Source organism: Chiloscyllium plagiosum, unplaced genomic scaffold (assembly GCF_037043375.1).
Source record: "Chiloscyllium plagiosum isolate Xiang-an unplaced genomic scaffold, Cpla_swu_hap1 HiC_scaffold_23, whole genome shotgun sequence".
In the NCBI taxonomy this organism is placed as follows: domain Eukaryota; kingdom Metazoa; phylum Chordata; class Chondrichthyes; order Orectolobiformes; family Hemiscylliidae; genus Chiloscyllium; species Chiloscyllium plagiosum.
This window is the reverse complement of record NW_028270161.1, coordinates 51557419-51577589: the sequence shown is the minus strand read 5'-3', so window position 1 is coordinate 51577589 and position 20171 is coordinate 51557419. Positions and strand designations below refer to the sequence as shown.

At 40.2% G+C, this 20171-nt stretch overlaps 1 long non-coding RNA gene across 7 annotated transcripts in view; it reads right to left on the bottom strand.

Moving 5' to 3' along the window:
* LOC148145896 (uncharacterized) overlaps positions 1–18044 on the bottom strand; it is a 58678-nt gene extending 40634 nt beyond the window's left edge. For 5 of the 7 annotated variants that reach the window (XR_015761181.1, XR_015761187.1, XR_015761185.1 and 2 more), the window contains exons 1-2: positions 17941–18044; positions 17605–17699 (exon numbers count right to left, since the gene is read on the bottom strand). This is a non-coding gene — a long non-coding RNA (uncharacterized LOC148145896). The remainder of the gene's footprint in view (positions 1–17604; positions 17700–17940) is intronic. The other 2 variants (XR_015761182.1, XR_015761183.1) reach the window with 2 other exon arrangements.
* Positions 18045–20171: the final 2127 nt, after the last annotated feature.

The following is a 20171-nucleotide window of genomic DNA, read 5'->3' as shown; positions in this document are numbered from 1 at the left end:
ACTGCACATCTTTGGACTGTGGGAGGAAACCAGAGCACCCGGAGGAAACCTTTGCATCCGTGGATTAGCCATGGGAAAATGCAGGGTTACAGGTAAAGGATAGGGGGGTTGGATCTCGATGAGGTGCTTTTCAGAGGGTCGGTGTGGACTTGATGGGCTGAATGGTCTGCTTCCACACTGTAGGGATTCTATGATACTGTGAGCTTGGTCAATAGTTCCACTTCAATGTTTCGTCTGGAGAGAGAGAGAGAGAAAAAGACAGATAACACTCTTCTGCCATCACACGGGAATAGGAGGTCAGCTCCAGTGCCCAGAGGGAAAACTAGTCACCAAAACCTTAGCGGGTTTTGAGAAGATTTGTAACTCAGGTTGAGGTTCTAGATGTAGGTTTCTCACTGAGCTGGAAGGTTTGTTTTCAGAAGTATCATCACCACACTAGGTAACATCATCAGTGAGCCTCTGGATGAGCCTCTGGTCTGCTTTCTATTTATGTATTTTGGTTTATTTGGGCTGGTGATGTCATTTCCTGTGGTGACATCAATTCCTTTGGTGATGTCATTTCCTGTTCTTTTTCTCAGGGTGTGGTAAATGGGATCCAAGTCAATGTTTTTTTTATGCAGTCAACACTCAAAACTAATGTCATTTACAAAATACCTTGCAAGAACTGTAACAAACACTACATTGGACAAACAGGCAGAAAACTTGCCACCAGGATACATGAACATCAACTAGCCACAAAAAGGCATGACCCACTCTCACTAGTATCCTTCAATACAGATGAGGAAGGACACCACTTTGACTGAGACAACACATCCATTCTAGAACAAGCCAAACAGAGACATGCTCAAGAATTCCTAGAAGCATGGTATTCCAACCGGAATTCTATCAACAAGCATATCGACTTGTATCCCATTTACCACCCCTTGAGAAAAAGAACTTGAAATGGCATCATCGCAGGAATTGATGTCACCACAGGACATGACATCACCAACCCAAGGAAACCAAAGCACATGTATTGAAAGCAGGCCATACCAACAGTGCTTCATCCGGAGGCTCACTGATGATGTTACCTAGTACATTGACAAAACATCTGGAAACACACCTTCCAGCTCAGTGAGCAAACCTACATCCAGAACCAGAACCTTAATATTTGGAAACTGATGTTGTGCCATACTGGAGCACTGTTCTGAAGTAACCAAAACAAGTCAGACCAGTATTCATCTTTTGCAAGTTTTGCTGGTTTTTCCTTATGGATGACCATCATCATTGTGTGCCCATTGGAGCCAGCACCCAGTCAATCTGTCAGCACATGTGTTGTTGTGCAGCCATTGTCTGTTGAATGCTCATCACCCACTGATTACAAAAAAAACCCTCGATTATCTGAAGGACATGGGCAGGGAGTATTTCGTTCGGATAATCGAATGCTGGATAACATAGTTTAGCCAAGCACTGGGACCTTGCGATCTTGTTCAGATAATCCCAAATTGGATAATCGAATGCCAGATAATCAAGGCTCCTCTGTATTCCCATTTGACTCTCCCTGTCACTGCCATGCTCTCCTTCCCTTCATTGACATACTCGCCACTCCTTTCAGCGCATAGTTTGTCACCTGCCTTGTTGCTTCACTCACCGCTCTGCTTGCCTCAAGACACAATATCTAAATTTAAACCAAATGGTGCATTCTACATCCCAATTTGTTCACGTTCAAAGTTTTAACTGTGGCATCACTTGCAGTGACTACACAGCAACTGCGAGAGCAGTGAGTGCACCCTCTACATGCAAACACAGCTGAATGAGAAACAGCATTGAGGAGGGGAGAGAGAAAAATGGAACAAAGAACAAAAAACATTACAGCACAGGAACAGGCCCTTCGGTCCTCCAAACCTGCGCAGATCAAGATTCTCTATCAACAACGGAGATAGAGAGGGAATGGAAGAGGAGAGAAACAACGGAAGAAGAGAGAAATGAGTGACAAAATAGAGAACAAATGAAACATTTTCCTTTGCAGTCATCCCATTATCCATAGTCCATGGAGATAAACTTATCAACTTATCCTGCCCAGCAATGATTTGCGAAACAGCAATCAAGATTAGTGTTTGCAGGAGATTCTGATGTAATGTTAATATAATATTCTGCATTAAAGACCCATTTTACTAAAATATTGGTTAATCTGCAGGCAGATGGGACTAGTTTAATTTGGGATTATGTTTGGCATGGACTGGTTGGACCAAAGGGTTGTTTCCATGCTGTACAACTCTATGATTGCTACTGCACGTTTAGGATGTGAGATTTAGGGTTGGGTTCAATATTATCCTGAAATATCAATATTGAAATTATTTTACACACTATAATTCCTCCTAACCACCAGCTGATATTTGCTTCTTGTTTACACTCTATCTTGTTGAATGCATCTTTTTCATCTCTGTACTCTTCTGATTTGCTGTAGGTGATCATTTTTTCTTTCACTTTGAGCTTCCATTACTCACCGTTCTGTTTTCATTTTACCCTGCACTCATCTCTCAACAGTGGCTCCTTTCAACAATAAACACAACCTGCAAAATGTCAAAGTTGTGACGTTATTAATATTTAATCATTTAGCATGCAGTTAGCTCCAGAGGATTTCACAAGGATCCAGATTCTATAATCCACCACTAATTGCTGTTCAAGTTCCACTTACAATAAAGGGCATTGGAAACAACAACATGAATTGGTGTAGCAGCTTTAACGTCGTAAAAGCATCCCAAGACAATTTGCGTCAGTTTAATCAGGCAAGATGTAACACTAAGCTATGTAAGAATATATTTGGATCAGTGAGCAAAACCACCTATAAAGAGGCAGCTTTTGAGTCATATGTTAAAGGAGGAGAGAGCTGTGAAGTTTAGCATTGGAAACCAAGCTTAAAACCAAGGAAACTAATGCATAGCTGCCAATGGAAGATTGAAGGAAATCAGGATGTCCAAGAGGTCATAATTAGAGGAATACAAATTTCTAAGAGGTCATGAAGACTGGAGGAGATAGTGAGACAAGAGCACATTATACACAAGGATGAGAATTTTACATTTGAGGCATTGATGGACAATATATGTTAACAAGCACAGGGGTGATGAGTCAACAGAGATTGTTCCAAACCAGGAAATGGGCATTGGAACTGTTCTTCAATCAATCAAAATTCAATTCTCACAAGTTTATGTTTATTCACAATTCAAACATAAATGAAAACAAATTTGGTGAGGGAACAATGTTAGTGAAATATTTACGAGATAATACAACATGGCACACTGGTGTTCAACTTGATTACAACAAATTAGAAGTTCAGTTTTATAAAGAACGCTTGAGCTCTAATTTTAGATTATTTCTGAAACTTGGATTTTTAAAATTTCTTCAATTTATAGTTGGTTCTGTTTTTGCGCACCAAAAATACAGTGGTTGGAAGAAAGCACAAGACAATGGAACTCTACCTTGACTGATTTTCCCCGAGATTTGTACTCCCTACTTTTGACTACCAAGTTCAAATGGGTGTTGGACACATTTGGTTAAAGCAAAAGCAGTTTTAGTTTGATGCACAGAAATCACCATTTTGAAGCTAGTTTGGCAATATATGTCATTCAGCCCTCTTCCGGAGGTGTCTCTTAGCACATAACTGAGAGCAGACATTCAAATCAAGGAACCACTGGGTCCCAAGGAAACATCACAAAACTCCATGATACAAGTCATTTTACACAGAACCAATGGTGGGGAGGTATAAGACAAACCACGGTGTTGGGGAAAGCTAGAGAAACTGCTGACTGTTGCTCAAGTAGAAGCAGAGTTTGTGATGAATTCAGGGTTTTATTGTAAAGTGGTTCTGAAAAAAGTCAATGTTGAAGTTATTTTGTGCTCCTCCCAATCTGATGATGTAATACAGCTTTTGGGTTGAGTATCAGGCAGGCTAGCGTGGGGTCCTGATAGAAGTAGGAAACTCGCTCCTGACAGTTGTAGTTATGCTGAACTAGTTCATGTTAATTGTACCTATTGCTATCTTGCAATAAATTAAACTTTGTGACATAAGACAAATGCTTCTTTTTGTTCATATTCTCAGTGGTTTACATTTGAGGCATTGATGGACAATATATGTTAACAAGCACAGGGGTGATGAGTCAATAGAAATCCTCTTTGATTTGATTTGATTTATTGTAGTCACATATACCTAAGTAGAATGAAAAGCTATGTTTTGCGATCGTTGCAAACAAGGACATACAGATCATAGGTGCCTTGACAGAGTGAGGTATACAGGAGGTGCATGAAGTATAATCAACGTTAGCAAAATTAACATTATTTGTAGTTAGAGAGTCCATTCATCAGTCTAATAACAGCAGGAAAAAAGCTGTCCTTGATCCTGTCGGTACGTGTGTTCACACTTCTACATCTTCTGCCTGACTGAAGAGGTTGGAATAGAGAATTACTGGGGTGTGAGGGGTCTTTGATGATGTTGGCACTGTTAATTGGACAGGCTCTTAGACTTAGCATTGAAAGGAAGACTGGGTACCACTGGGACTGGAGTAAATCATCACCAGGACAATATTATTTTAATTTAGTATGTTTCTGTTACCATCTGTAAGTTTCATTAGTTATTAGTTTGTGCTTTTGTTACAGTGCCTCATTGGGAGGTTTGATTGTGTTAAAAGAGGAGAACAAAGGATTGGTGACAGCTAACTACTCCCACCACGAGCCAGTGTCGATTGGAATTCAAAACTCAGTACGACAGGATACGTCTACTTCTCACTTTAGGTAATCCAGTATACATCACTTCAGGTCACCAATCCATTAAGTCACGGTGCCTGTTTCTAATGGTTTTGCTCCAATATTTGATCAGTAGACCAATCTAGTATCCATAGAAAATGAGTGTCAAAATTAAGTGCCATTTTAGTGGAATGGATTAAAAACTAGCGTGAAGATAATCAACTCACTAATTCAGTTCTTAAATTTATCTTCCAAGCAATTAGTCAGGGGCAAGCAACTGCAAGAGAATAATCACATTGCACAGATAATATTTTGCTGTTTCTTAGAATTGTTCTGCTATTTCCTCAGCCAGCTGACTAACACAGCTTAAAACTATAACCTGCAAGGCAGTGCTTCCCAAAATCCCTGTTCAATTGCTCATAAATCTGGATATACCTGGAGGGTCTGCACTTGTACTCGCTGTACCCATTCAGTCTCCCACTTATTGTGCCTTCCCCACCAAAGTTCAATCTGAAGAGGAGACGTTGTTGTATTTTACAAAACTTTACAAAATGTGTGGGCTGCCCTTCTCCTGTTCTCTCCATCTTGATATCAGCACCAAGTCCAACTTTACCCTATCACTTCCTCTGGAGACAAGCAACTTTGATTTTGCCATTGTTACTCAGAATGGCACAGCATGGAAGGAACCCATTTAGCCCATTTTACCAGGATAATACTTTGAAAGGACTATCCAAGCTGTGCCATTCTTAAGTTCTGTCCCCAAAGCTGTGTGACTGACCCTACTTCAATGGTTTATCCAATTCTTGAACGTCATTATTGAATCTTCTTCCAACAATCTTGCAGGCTGTGCATTCCAGAACACAACAACAGCCTGAGTCAAAACAATATGTCCACAAGTCATCTTTGGTTCTTTTGCAGATTACCTGTTTCCCTTTGCTTACCAAGTCTTCTGCTGTTGGAAACAGTTTCTCTTGAATCAAAACTATTCATGATTTCAAACTGTTATTTTAAAGCTACGCTTAAAACTTCTCTACGAAGAAAAGATTCAGTGTCTCAAGTATCTCCACATAACAGAAAACCTTTCTTTCCTGGTGAGATTCGAGTAAATCTTCTTTGCAACATCTATAAGACCTTGATGTCTTTCCCAATGTATGGAGCACAGAATTTGCTGTCTATTCCAGCTGAGGCATCTAATTCCAGTGCTCGGTAACAATGTGGCATAACAGCTTTGCCTCTGTTCCTCTAGTAATAAAATACAAGATCTCATTCATCTTTTTAACAACTGTTTGAAGGTGTCCTGTTTTGTTGGAAAACCGGTATAAGTTCACTTCCGAGTATTCTTGTTTCTATTTCTACTTTAAAATTGTACTATTTAATTTATGTTGCCGTTCCTCAATTTATCCCATCAAATCTAATCACTTCTCTGTTCTCTACATTAAAGTTAATGACCATTTCACCACTCAGTCTGTCTCATAAAGTACCAAACTCACCACTGTTTAATATATTTCCAAGCCTCTTTCTTTGGTCTGCAAATTATGAAATTGAGTGCCACACATACAAGTCCAGGATTTGAAACCCTATCAGACATGACCCAGCCCTAATCCTTGAGAAAACAACATACAATTCCCTCCAGTCAGAAAATAACACCACCTGAGGCCACCTAATGTCACTTGGAACTAAGTCATCAATTTACTGCCAAGTGTTTTCCCAACTCCACTTGTATTTTCAGACTGAATAACATTTTGATGTGTTCGCATTCTGAGCCAAAGTTATCAGCAAGTAACAAAATGATTGAGTCTAAAAGCCAGAGACTTTGCCGTTGCCAGTCATTTGGCAAAGTTTTGCATAAACTCCCCAGTAGCCTGTTCTATTTCAGAAGCAGAAACTTGTGACGTGGAACGTTCTCCTGGTATCGAAAAGAGAGGGTTAGCAATCTTGTCAGCAAAACCTAATGAACAGTATAAATTGGGTCTAGAATTTAGTCAATGAAAAGTGAATCCCCAAAAGACCAAAGGCTGCTTTCTCATTACAGAGAGAGACAACTCATGGTGATTTGATCCAAGGTGATCCACACTTCAGCGGAGTAAGTGATGAAAATAGCTAGGGTAGGGATTGAAACCACACTATAGATGGCACTCTGCATCACAAACCAGCCACCCAGCTAACATTAATCTACAAATATGATGCAATGCCGCAACACTTCTGCATGGCAATATCCCAAAAGGCAATGCTATGAAGATAGTATAAGTGAATTATTGTGTGGAAAAGCTCAATGTACACAAAATAGGATGGGTGGGAACAGGTCTCAATCAGCTGCAAAATATATATTCCAACATGTGTATAAGGAAAAGTAATTTTTTTTGTACAAAAAGTACAGTTTATGCTTTTTTTTGCATGAAAAAAGGATTGCTGTTACCACTTCCTTTCTCCCTGAGCTAAATGTCCTTCCTCCCTTAAATAATGTATTAGAGATGAGGATGTGAAGTGTGTGTGCAGAATGTTGCTGTTTGTTTTTGAGATTCATGCAAATCTTGGCATCAATAGCAATTTGGAACCAATAGCCAGTCTGAATTCTAAACTGGGAAAGAAACCAATTCAGTGACAAACAACAAACATTTCAACCATCTGCCAGTGAATTAACCTCCCAGCTTTCACTCTCTCTCATTTTGAGGTCCGTGCATTTTCTACCGTCCCAGGCATAATCCAGGAAATTGGGATCATTGGAACAGTTTAAATAAAGTTCTACAAAATTTTTTTAAAAATGTTTCCATAAATGTGTCATCCACTGCAATTCAGCTATCAACAAGTTCATTCAGCAGACAGAAAATGGCTATTCCACTATAGAATGAATCACATATGAAACATTACTTATCTCCACATGGACAGTATCCCTTTTATTTAAGAAATCAAAGCTGACAATATTGAAAGTGTACTTGCATTTCATTATTAAAATCAGACTACTTCATTTTAATTTGGACCTCAAAGACAAACAAAGATTCAATTGTTTATATTTTTTTTAAAAATGTTTCCTTATCAGGCATGAAAAAACCAGCTCATAGATTCATAGAGTCACACAGCACAGAAATAGACCCTTTGGTCGAATCAGTCCATGCCTAACATAATTCCAAACTAAACTAATTCCACCTGCCTGCTCTAGGACCATATCCCTCCAAACTTTTCTCATTCATGTACTTATCTAAGTGTCTTTTAAACATTGCAACTGTGCCTGCATTCACCAGAACAGGCTCAATGGGCTGAATGGCCTATTGCACCTCCCATCTTTCAAAGAGAATAGAGAAACCTCCAGAATATCAGAATTTGTAATATCAAAGACTTCAGGGGGTGGGCAAGATGGATAGTAGCAAGTTAAAATAGAAAAATATATAACAGCAATAAAGGGTAAAATGAGTTGGGAGGATATATTGTATATTTATTCTGAAAGGATTAATACTTAATTGAGGGTAATAGAAGTAATAAAATCCCTACAGTGTGGAGACAGGCCATTCAGCCCATCAAGTCTACACTAACCCTCTGAACAGCATATCCTATCCCTGTAATCCTGCTTTCCCCATGGTCAATCCACCTAACCTGCACATCTTCGAATTGTGGGGGGAAAACTGGAGCACCCAGGGGATACCCACAGGGAGAATGTGCAAACTCCATACAGACAATTACCTGATGCTGAAATCAAAAGCAGGTCCCCGGTGCTGTGAGCCACCACTAAGCAACACCACTGATAATGTGATGAGGACTTGGTCAAAGAGTATAGAAGGAGCAAATAGGGAATTGACCTGAGGCTAGTGTGCTCCTGTCAGTCTCTGTTCCAATGTTTATCCTATTCCTGAATTTCTAAATGGTTGCAATAATGGAATAAAATTCATTTTGTTCAAGAAATTTGGCTTTTCTAGCCAGGAAGGTGGCTATTCTCATCCACACTAAAACATTTTAGGCTTAAAGGAGCACGTGCAAATGCATCAATTCCTTGGCTTCATTATTACCAGAGATTTCTCTGCAATAAAGCAATCGTGCCCATATAATATATTCAATATCTCCTTTTCATAAATATTTCAACTACTGAATTATTTTGCATGTTACATTTGAAATAAAAGGCAGTTTCACCTTTGATAGAACTGATGCTTCTGTAATTTTCATAAGCTTTCTGCACTGCATGTTCTTTTACAATTTATATAACATCAATGAGCTATTGTAGATGAATGGCAGCTTCATTTAATTCAATAAAGAAAGTAGCAATACATGACAGCCAAAGGTTTTAGGGCTAAAGGTCTAGACGAGGACATCCTGAGAAAGCTCCCAGTGAAATGATAAGTGTTTGCTCTTTGCTTTATGAAAAGTCATGACTGTCAAGATAATTCGCTTTCTGGGAGAAGACAACATTCTTTGATTAAAAACTGCATCAGTGACTGCAGTTGACAAATATGTCATGTGAATCCAAAGCTGTCACAATACATTTCACTCCTAGACCAGTACTAACCATTGTCGATTACAGAGATTATTTTCTGAGCTGTCAAACTTCTAGGTGCCAGTTTAAGGGCTAAATTTCACAGCCCCAAAAGTGGACATGAAGATCACCATGCACAATCAGCCCATGCCTGTCAGATTTATTGAAGATAGGATGCCACCATCGAGCTAGCCAGGCAATTAGATGATTTGTGATGGCTCCACACATTAACTGAATACCTGAGAGCGCAAAAAGGAAAAGTGCATTGTAGCTGGAGTAGAATCACAGAATGGTTACAGTACGTAACCATTTCATGATTAGCATATAATCATTCACTGTCATTTAACCATTCTTCTCCATCTCTATCCCTGTGCATACTTGGTTTGTAAGTCAGAATCCAATTCCCTTTCAAATACTTCAATTGAACCAGCCTCCACTGTACTCTCAGGCATTGCATCCCAGATCCTGAACACTCGCTGTGTGAAAATGTTTTCCTGATGCTGCCATGTGCTTCTTTTGCCACTTCTATGCACTCTCTTTCTTAATTCTTCACCCAACAAGAATAATTTCCCTCTTTGTGCTTGGTCCAATCTCCTTTGATTAAAAATACAAATTCCTCCTCTCTCGAAAGAAAACAGTCACTACTTCTCCGACCTTCCAATGAGGCTGAGTTCTTCTTTTTCTGAAGAAGACTTGGGAACTTGGGGAAGTTAGTGGTCAGTCCATGTCACATTAAATGAGGTGTTGGACATATTAGAATGCATGAAGGTGGATCAATCTCCTAGTCCTAATCAGAACGCTGTAAGAGGCTAGAGAGGAAATTGCAAGGGCTCTGGCTGATACTTTTGCATCACTGTTAGCCACGGGTGAGGTCCCTTGAAGACTGGAGGGTAGTGAACGTTGTGCCCTTATTAAAGAAGGGCTGTAAAGAAAAACCTGGGAACTATAGACCAGTAAGCCGAACATCTGTGGTAGTAAATTACTTGAGAAGATTCTTAGGGATAAGATATGCATTTGGAAAGACAGGGTTTGATTAGGAAGAGTCAGCATGGCTTTGTGCATGAGAAATCATGCCTCACAAATTTGTGAGAGTTCTTTGATGAAGTGACCAGGAAGGTTGACGAGGGCAGTAGGGTAGATGTAGTCTATATAGATTTCAGAAAAGCCTTTGATAATGCTCCACATGGTAAGCTGGTCTGGAATGTTAGATTGCATGGAATCCAGGGGACCTAGCAAATTGGATACAAAACTGGCCTGATGGTAGGAAGCAGAGGGGAATAGTGGAAGGATGTTTGTCAGACTGGAGGCCTATTACTAATAGAGTGCCTCAGAAGTCAGTGCTGGGCCCATTGCTGTTTGTTATCTATTTCATTGATTTTGAATGTGCAAAGCATGGTCAATAAGTTTGCACGTGACACTAAAATAGGCAGTATCATGGACAGTGAGGAAGGTTATCAGATATTGCAGCAGGACTTTGATCAGCTGGGGAAGTGGGTCAAGAAATGGCAAATGGAGTTTAATATAGATAAATGTGAGGTATTGCATTTTGGAAAGTCAAATCAAGGTAGGGGTTTCATGGTGAATGGTAGGGCCTTAAGAAATGTAGTGTAACAAAGGGATCTTGGAGTTCAGGTACACGATTCTCTGAGAGTGGAGTCACAGGTAGACAGGGCAGTGAAAAAGGCTTTTGGCACACTGGCCTCCATCAGTCAGGGCACTGAATATAGAAGTTGGGAAGTTATGTTGCTGTTGTACAGGACATTGATGAGGCTGCATTTGGAGCATTGTGTTCAGGTTTTGTCACCTTGTTATAGGAAGGATGTTATTAAACTGAAAAGAGTGCAGAAGCAATTTACAAGGATATTGTCAGAACTCAACGATCTGAGTTATAGTGAGAGGTTGGACAAGCAGGGACTTTTTTCTTTAGAGCATAGGAGACTAGGAGGGATCTTATACAAGTATATAACATCATGGGAGGCATGGATAGGGTGAATTCACTCAGTCGTTTTTGCAGGATTGGGGAATCAGTTTAAGAGGGTATCAGTTTAAGGTTAGAGGGGAAAGAATAAAAGTGAGCCTGAGGGGCAACTTCTTTTACACAGAGGGTGGTACCCAAAGGAATGAGTTGCCAATGGAAGTGGTTGAGGCGGGTTCATTAACACCATTTAAGAGGCATTTGGACAAAAGCATGGATAGGAAAGATTTAGAAGGATATGGGTCCAAGTACAGGGAAATGGGGTTAGCATTGATGGACATTTTGGTTGGCACGGATCAGATTGGGCTGAAAGGTCCTTCTCTGTGCTGTGGGACTCTATGAGTCTATGACGCTGGGAATATCCTGCATCCATTCTGAAACATTCACACACTTCCTTCCTAAGCCTGGATGTGATACTGTAGTTGATGCTGAACCAGTGTTTGTACAAAATTTTAGATAAGGTGAGGAGAGTCCAGAATTTGACTTGGGAAAGACAGGGACCGATGAATGTCAGACAGCAGATTTCCATTTTTTACAATTCTATGAGTTGGAAAGAAGAAGAGACATTCTCTGCCCTCACGCTGGTGGGGAAAGTCTTGATTTATGAGGCAGTTGTTGCACTCAAGTCCCAAGGACCAAGGGTACAGTGCTGCCAGTTTAAAGTCTTTGATGACTCATTGATAGCACAAACATGGGCCATCATGTTGGCTTTCTGCAGAGCAATTTAGAGAGTCCGATAAGTCCCAGTTGGTCACATAACCTCGCAAATTTATTTCCCTCAGGTACACACTCAATTTCCTTTTGAAATAATTTGCTTGCTCCACCCTCCTGTGGCAATGAGTTCCAGGTCATTGCCACTGACTGTCCTCATATTCTCCCTGATGTCTTCTGCCCAAATTCTTTAATCTAATTTCCCCAATCTTACAGCTAATAGAAAGACAGTTTGCTTGACTATTTTATTTAATTCTGCTGTAATCTATAACTTCTATAAAATCTTCTCTGAATCTCCTTTGCTCCAAGGAGAACAAGCCTGGCTTTCCTGATTCAACCTTTTAACCGCCTCCAATGCTGGAACCATCACTATTGCTCCTTGGCCTGTCAACAGCAAGTTTTAATAGAATTAGAATTAGGTTTATTGTCGTGTGTACTCATGTGGACGGCACGGTGGTTAGCACTGCTGCCTCACAGCGCCAGAGACCCAGGTCCAATTCCCGCCTCAGGCGGCTGACTGTGTGGAGTTTGCACATTCTCCCCGTGTCTGTGTGGGTTTCCTCCGGTGCTCTGGTTTCCTCCCACAGTCCACAGTCCAGGTTAGATGAAGGGGTAAATGCAGGGGTATGGGTGGGTTGCGCTTCAGCGGGTCGGTGTGGACTTGTTGGGCTGAAAGACCTGTTTCCACACTGTAAGTAATCTAATCTAAAAAGTACAGTAAAACGTGTGCATTGTCACCACACCTGGTACAAAGAACCTAGTTACATTAGATTTCCTAAAGTGTAGAAACAGGCCATTTGGTCCAACAAGTCCACACCGACCCTCTGAAGAGTAACCCACCCAGACCCATTTCCGTCTGACCAATGCAACTAACCTACACATCCCTGAACACTATGGGCAATTTCCCACGGCCAATTCACCTGACCTGCACATCTTTGGATTATGGGAGAAAACCGGAGCACCTGGAGAAAACACACACAGACACAGGGAGAATGTGAAAACTCCACACAGAGACAGGAATCAAACCTGGGTCCCTGGTGCTGTGAGGCAGCAGTGCTAACCACTGAGCCACCGTGCCCACTGTGCCACATCTTAGGTACAAAGTACCCAGTTACAAATTTTAGTACTAAAATAGGTTAGGTACAAAAATAGAGAAATAAAGAGAAAAAATAAAAGTTCCACATTACAGTTTTTCACTCCATCAGTTAGGAAAATAAAGAAATAAAATTAAAAGATAAACATTGTGGTCCTTCTACAGCCTGCAGTCGCTCCACGCTGGGGGGTTTCAACACATGGTCTCACTCTCCCACGTGTTGGGCTGACCCCAACCAGGCTCACAAGCGGCTGACCACCATCTGTGACAGGCTGACCGCACCGGGCCTCAGTCTGATGACCGACGGCCACCACACTCCAGGCCCACCAGGCAGCCACTCCACTCCAGTCTGGACCCACCGATGGCTGGTCGTCTCACTCCATTTAGGATCTGCTGACTGTCCCACTCTGGGCCCTCAGCTGCTGAAACACTCCAAAGCTGTCACTGCCCACTCTCTTCAACAAGGAAAGTCAAAACAAAAGTTAAAAGGGAGAAGAACGAGAAATGGAAGAACGAGAAACGGAAGAAAAAGAGAAGCGGATGGAGAGGGCGACACCTAGACTGAGCCTGGGTGCTGCCTACCCCACTGGTAGGCACTCCTTGAAGGTTACAGGAGAAGCTTTCAGATAATTAGAGAATGAGTGCACTTGTGAGTACACAAGACCACTTGGCGCCACTGTACCTTGCCAAACCCCTCCACCATCTCTCACCTTCATCTGGACCCCATCTAAATCTAACCATCAGCTACAGAATTTTCAGAGTACAAATTATACTGTACAGAATTTTCAGAGTACAGTTTACTTTGCTATTCTATAAAGAGACCTGCAAAATATAATCAAAACATGTGTACAGAGGCTTAAAATTTAAACTTCATGCTGAATTTACCCTCGCAGCTACAATGAGGCTGCTGAATATAGTTTGCCTGTTTTAAAGGACCATGACCATCCCAGGGATTTACCTTAACTGCTCAGATGGTGACAACTTAAGAATTAGAATTTGTCTTTTCCCTCTCCTTAGTTTATTGCTTTTTACATGTCAGTCTTTTGCATACAGATTCCTCCCAGCCAGGAGTGAATGATGATATAACCTGGCATGAGACACATACAAAACCTAGTAACTTACTTAACTGTGTTTATCTTAACATGATGCACATTATACAGAATACAGAGGCAGAACTAACTTTTTAAATAGTGCAGCAAAGTTCCACACACACACAGTTTTCTGCAGTCTTTTCAATATTTAAATGTTTCAAGCTGAAATAAGACTATTAAAATGAATGAAAACATCACTTACCTGTGCCTGGGAACTTGCTGCTTATAAAGTGACTGCCATACTTCCTTTATTACAATAGTCACTAAAATGTAAAAGGTAAAGTCCCCATGATCCTACCAGACACAGGGCTGCTCTCTCACAACTTGAGAGATGCCTGGTGATGGTTTAACTAGAGGATTGCCATACCTTAGGTGAAGGGAGAGGTTGAAAAGGAGAGCCCTTCATAATAACCTCAGCCAATGCAGGAATAGAACCCATGTTGTTGTTCGTGTTACTTAACATTGCATACCAACCTTACGACCCCTATGGGTGACTTTCCTTCAAATGAATATAGTTGGCTATAAAGCGCTTTGGAACATTATGAGATAAGAAAAATCACCATATAGCTGAAAATAATTTGTTTTCTTTCTTTGGGGAAGTTTATTGACTTAAATTAGCTGAAGGTCTATCCCTCTTTATTTCCTCCCAGCAAAGTTTGCATTCTGGGAGGATGCTATCCAAAAGCTATCCATGTTAAAAAAAAACCTAATCTCATTCTTAAATTTGATGTCCTTCATATTTAAACTTTGGGGTCAAGCTCTTTGTCCAGCTAGTCTTAACTGGTCCATTCAATTTCTGTTGTTCACATGTTCTCTTTTTTTCATAAACAGCTCAGCATTAGCCATAAGCAGAGAATCATTTATTGCTGTCTTCAGTCCCGTTCTAAAAGCAACATCAACTAAAACAGGAAATGGGAAATCTTCTGAAAAAAAGACCATTCATAAAACTCTCACAAACCTAATCCTTGCTGTATCTAGCCATTGTGTTCACATATCCCCATGGGTTAATTGTTGTGCAATTTACAATGCATTCTAACCCTCTATCTTAGTTATAAGACCACATGTGTAAACAAGTAGCAGTGAGAGATAGCCAGAGGCAGCTATGATACGCATCAGAGTGCATGATTACGGGAGGATGTAACTAGGTCATGTTGTAGCTGAAAGAGACAGGAAGACTCTAGTTACGCAATTGTGTTTGCTTTATTAACGATGGTTAATCAGGATTGAGAGATTTCCAAGCTGTGGCTTGTGACTGCATCTGGAGTTCAGTCAGCTGTAGCATCAGAAGCACTGGCAATTACTCTTCAGGGCAATAGCTGGTGACATGGTGAACAGAGCTCCGAAAGCAAAGCCAAAACGACTCTTCATAATGTAAAATAAAACTACAGAATCTTGCAATCTGACAAGGAACCGATCAACAATCTGTCTAAATCTTTGATTGCGTCTCATTTGGCCGGCACTCACATTCCAATGCTGCAAGAAAGATTAATCACTTTGTACTTACATATTTAAAAGTTAAAAATTAATTCAAAAGACCCATTTTCATCATAAGTCCCTGGTCACAATATCTATTGTGAAACTCTTCACAGCTGCATTATCTTTGATTTATAAGACATATTGTTTTCAATAACAGCCAGTAAAAACCCATGCAATGAGTACACTGCACATTTATACTGAAAACACACTCATGCTGACACAAATCAGCACATAGTCACTCAGTCCTCCAAGGACAAACATGAAGAAAGAATGGCACATGTACGTCATGCTTACAGTATTATTATTTGCTTTACCTATTTTATCTGATTGTCGAAGTCAATTTTCCTACCTAACCCCATAAGTCTTCACCCCCTTTTCCGTCAAAATCTATCTAACTCAGCTTTGATTATGTTCAATGACCCTCCTTCTACTATTCTCTTAGCAAGAGATTTCTACAGATTGACAATCCTCTGAGAGAAAAAAAACTTCTCCTAATCTCATTCTTATATCGTTGTCCCCTAATATTTAAACTTGACCAGTTGACCCACAGGAGAAAACCCTCTCTCCAAATCCAAGATTCACACAGAACCTCATATATTTCAATGAGATCACTTCTCATTCTTCTACAGTCCAATGGACATACTTCAAATCTGTTCAAACCTTTATAAAATAAATCCCTCTATCCCAGGAATTAGACAAGTGAGCCTTCTCAGAAGGGCTTCTAATGCAATTATGTTCTTTCTTAAGTAGAGGAAGTGGTGGAGGCTGGTACAACTGCAACATTTGGATGGGTATATGAATAGAAAGGGTTTGGATGGATATGGGCCGGGTGCTGGCAGGTGGGACTAGTTTAGGTTGGGATATCTGGTCGGCATGGACTGGTTGGATCAAAGGGTCTGTTTCCATGCTGTACATCTCTATGACTCTATTACTCTAAGGAGAGCAAAACTGTACATCATACTGTAGATATGGTCTTAGTGAGGTCATGTAAAATGTCCCCCTTTTTATATTTCATTCCCCTTGCAATAAACAACAATATTTAATCTACTTCTCAGTCACTTTCTGCACCTATATAAATCTTGCGATTCACGTCCAGGAAACCTAGATCCCGCAATACTAGCCCTTTGACCTCTGAAGTCCACACTGGCTAAAAACAAACATCTAACTATTCTAATCCCATTTTCCAGCACTTGGCACATGGCCTTGTATGCCTTGGCATCACAAGTACAGATGAGTGCAAATAGAGAAGTTCACACTTTCCAGCATTATATTCCATCTGCCAAATTTTTGCCTACTTATTTAACCTCCCTAAATCTCTTTGTAAAATCTTTATGTCTCCTTGACAACTTAATTTCCTACCTATCTTCATGGCATCAGCAAATTTAGCAACTCAACATCTGGCCCTTCACTGAAGTCAAGTAAATAATTAAGATCCCAGCCATAATTTATATGGTACTCCACTAGTAACAGTTTACAAACCAGAAAATGGTCAATTTACCCCTACCCTCTGCTTCCTGTTGGCCAACTAAATTTTTATCCATGTGAACATGTTTGTCTCTCCCCAATTAGCACTTATTCTGTGTTGTGCCTTTGAAGTGGCAGAAAGACTGAAGATTACAGAAAAATCTCTTTAATTATTTGTTTATATTAAAACTAAAAATGCTCCTTACTTTTATCAGATTCATGAAAAATCCAGAATTTCTCAAATGTTTTCTTCTTGATTTAAAAAATAAAGTAATTATGAATTGCTTTTTAAGTCCTTTTTATTCCCAATGTATTTCTCTGATGCTAACATCCTCACTTTTATACATATCCTAGAATTGAATTTTTTTCCATTTCCTGCAGGTTAATGGCATTCAATTAATAATGTGTGGGTTGATCGCTATGTGGTTGCATGAATTCATAGTGAGTTTTTGAACGTTGGATTTGAATTTTATTCAGATGTGAAGAGATCAAAGAGCCGCAAATACAATGATGCTTCTGGTGATATCACCACATTCTCAGCACTGTTCTTTGGAAATTGAAGTCTTATTCATTTACTGAATGGTCTCAGGCCCTATCTATCTTGGTGGGAACTTACCTCCTACATTCAGTGGTGGAATGGTATTCTCGTTGTTTTCATGTGGGCGCTTTATTGTGTCTGTGGCCTTGCCAGAATTTTTTTTTCTCTCTCTGCTAGAACAGTCACAGTAATTCAGTGTTAGCAGAAAATATTCAGAAAAAAAACAGATTACAATGGAACCACAAACAGCATTTTAAAAACCAATCCAGATCACCACAGCCACCCTGATCATACTCTCCAACTGTATTATTGATTACTCCAACTGTGGTTTGTCATCTAATCTAAGCTTCTGATAGAGTTGACTGCCACATCCTCCTCCCTGACTCAGTCCTTTCTGGTTCCATGCTCACTTACGGTTTCTCCTGTCACGTTGATGTTCAGCCCAGCTGTATCCCAAGAGTTCCATTCTAAGCTCTCTCTTAACGGTCATAAACTCAGGCCTCAGCCACACAAGCAAAAGAATCATTGGGCAATTGCTGAGTGCTAATTCTGCCTCTCAGTATATTGATTCCGGGTGTCAGTGAACTACCCAACATGCAGTGCTGGATGGGAGGCAATGGCCTAGTGGTATTGGCACTCGACTACTAATCCACAGATCCTGGTAATATTCCAGGGACCTGGATGGGAATCCTGCCACGGCAGAGGGTGGACTTTGAATTCAATGTTAAATAAATCTGGAATTAAGAGTTTAATAATGACAATACAACTATAGTTGGTGGAAAAAATCATATCTAGTTCACTAATTTCCTTTAGGAAAGGAAATCTACCATCCTTATCCACTCTGGCTATGACTCCAGGGCCACAGCAATGTGTTTGATTTTTAACAATCCTCTTGGCATTATGTAAGCCCAATAAATACTGGCTTAGCCAGTGACATCCACATCCTGTGAATGAATTATTTTTTAAAAAACTGTTTTCAGTAGAACTAAAGATTTCTGTGGTTAGAAAGACATTGATTTTATTATTGCTCGTTCATGGGATCTGGGCATCACTGGATAAGCAAGCACTTATCACCCATTCTTAACTGCCCTTGTGAAGGTGGGGTGAGTTGCATTCCTAAACCGTTGAGTTCAAAGATTTTGACTGAGTGGCAGTGAAGAAATGGTGAGATAGTCCCAAGACAGGATGGTATGTGGCTGGTGGTGATTTCAACATATGTGCTGCCTTTGTCTTTCTAGATCATCCGTTTGGAAGGTGCTGTCAAATAAGTTTGGGTGAGTTTCTGCAGTGCACCTTGTCAATGACGCCCACTGCTACCATGTGTGTCAGTAGTGAAGGGAGTGAATGCTGCAGGTGATGGAGGGGCTACCAATCAAGTGGGCTGCTTTGTCCTGCATTGTGTTAAGCTTCTTGAGCAATATTGGAGCTTCCTCATCCAGGCAAATGGTGGGAGAGGGGCAATTTCTATTACACTGAGGACTTGCTCCTTGTAGACACTGGACAAGCTTTGAGGAGTCAGGAGGTGAGACACTTACCACTGAATTCTAAGCCCCTGATTTTGCAGCTACTGTATTTATATGACTGGTGTTGTTCAACATCTGGTTAATGATAACTCCCAGGATGTAGATAGCAGGGGATTCAGGGAGAGTAATGACATTAAATATCAAGGGGTGGTAAATGGATTCTCCGTTGTTGGAGTTAGTCATTGCCTGGCACAGTGTCACAAACGGTCAGAAATAATGAAGAGAGATATATTAATCATGAATAGAATTGAAGATGAATAGAATTGAAACATTTGAAAAATCACTTATTATTGGAAACAAAATATTGCATTTGGAACCTTTGGTTGTATTAAATAATGCAAGTATGTAACCCAGGTCCTGAAGGGATTGCTCATTGCACCAAATCAAGAAAATTACATGGAATTTTTTTTTTTTATTCATTTGTGGGATGAGGGTATCGCCAGCTAGGCCACCATTTTTTTCCCATCCCAGCGGGTAGTTAAAGGTCAACCACATTGCTGTGGGTCTGGAATCACATGTAACCCAGACCGCAACTTGCCAGATTGGTGACTATGCTCAATTATTTGAATGGATTGCACAACTTCAGCTAAAGAAAGACTTTTTCTATGTACTTAAAGACTGTGACAAATGACCAGCTACATTTTTTTAATATGCTGTCTCCTAATTCCACTGATAATGTTGAAAATGTAATACTGGAACAATATGTAGCGTGGATATATCCGACTCCTGACAGATACTGAATATAGTCATCTGAACTATTGAGATATACTCAAGCAGTGAGACATCTCCTGAAAAATAAATGGCACCTTCTGGCAATGGAATGAATTCTAAGTCAATCAAGTTTAAAATTGCAAGTTCAAACAGTCAAAATAGGTTCCGATTTTCCATGAAATGGCAGCATTAGTCAGGAAATGTGGGATTATGCACCTTAATAGGAAGAGTCAAAAGACAGATATCTTTTGAAAAAGAGACTAGGGAAATGTTGGAATATGGAGGAATTTGGGTGTCTTTGTACAAGAAGTTAGTGGGGAGTTTAAGGGGCTGTGGGAGATAAATAGAGGGTCTTGTGTTTACATGGAGGCTATGAACAGTGGAGTGGCATAGGTTATAGAGTCATAGAGC